A 1,367-nucleotide genomic window follows, 5' to 3' on the forward strand; every position below is an offset into this window, starting at 1 on the left:
AGACGCCCCCCCACACACACACACACAGCTGCTGTCCAGGCACTAGGGCGTGTCACCTGTAAATAAACAAGGCACCATCCATTCTGTTGGGGAAGCTCTAGCAGGGCAGTGTCCGCCTGCTCCCAGGTTTCTGATTCCCCTCTGGAGACTTCCAATTTGTACCCCTGCACCCGAGGTAGAGCCGCCTTTCCTAGGCCCCGGGAGGGGCAGCTTCTCTCTTCCCCCATCTCTCTGTGTGTTTCAGCAGAGACGGGCTGGACTTTTAAAAAACATATTTGTATTGCTTTCAGAGAGGAAGGGAGAGGGAGAGAGAGAGAAACTTCAATGATGAGAGAGAATCATGGATCGCTGCCTCCTGCACGCCCCCTACTGGGGATCGAGCCCGCAACCCGGGCATGTGCCCTGACCGGGAATCAAACCGTGACCTCCTGGTTCCTGGGTCAATGCTCAACCACTGAGCCACACCGGCCGGGCTTGGCTGGGCTGGATTTTTTCATCGGGAACTTTAGTAAGAAACTAAGGCCGAAAAGGAAATAAAGGCAGTATTAAAGCATCAGGTCAGCAAACACATTTCAGCCATCATTCGGGTGATCCTTTTGAAAGCACCGCCAGACCTGGCCCATTCATTCAAGCTACTGTGCACTGGGTTCTGCGGCTCCAGTAGGAAGGCACCGCGGGGCTGCTTACCAGTGGGGCCTGCTGGTCTCCTCCCATGGGACTCTGGCCCACTTGATTTTGTCACTCTGTAGAGATCTGCAACCACTTACTAGAGTTAAACACACATCTCCCCGGTGTCCTGGCGATCCCGCCAGCAGAATGAGAGCTGATATCCCCCAAGCGACAGGTCAGAAATGTTCCTCTCAGCTGTACCCTTGGCCGAGAACTGAGAACAACTCAAATAGCCGCCAACAGTAGAATGGGCAAATGTGGTCCGTTTCTACAGTGGAATATTACACAGGAGTGAAAAAGGAGGGCCACTTGGGCCTGCAAAGCCTGCGTAGACCTCACAACGTAGTGCTGAACCGAAGAAGCTCTTCCTGAAAACACTCAGTAGGAGTCCATTTAGGTGACGTTCAGAAATAGGCAGAAGCAGTGCCTGGTGAGAGGGCAGAAGGTCACCCTCGGGGTACTGACCGGGTGGGGGTCACGGGAGCGCCCTGGGCTGTTGAGAGTGGGCTCCGTCTTGACCTGCGCTGATCACACAGGTGTGTGCCCTGTGTGTCACTTGCCTCAGTGAGAAGGTCTAAGAACAGTTCCCTGGGGGTAGGCCCTGTGGCCTCCCCTCCCTGACCCAGGGGAGGGGGGAGGCCCGTTGGCTGCCGGGGCAGTGATGCCAGAGGCCCCCCCACCCCCGCCTTGGCGCCCGC

Source organism: Myotis brandtii, unplaced genomic scaffold (assembly GCF_000412655.1).
Source record: "Myotis brandtii unplaced genomic scaffold, ASM41265v1 scaffold897, whole genome shotgun sequence".
In the NCBI taxonomy this organism is placed as follows: Eukaryota; Metazoa; Chordata; class Mammalia; order Chiroptera; family Vespertilionidae; genus Myotis; species Myotis brandtii.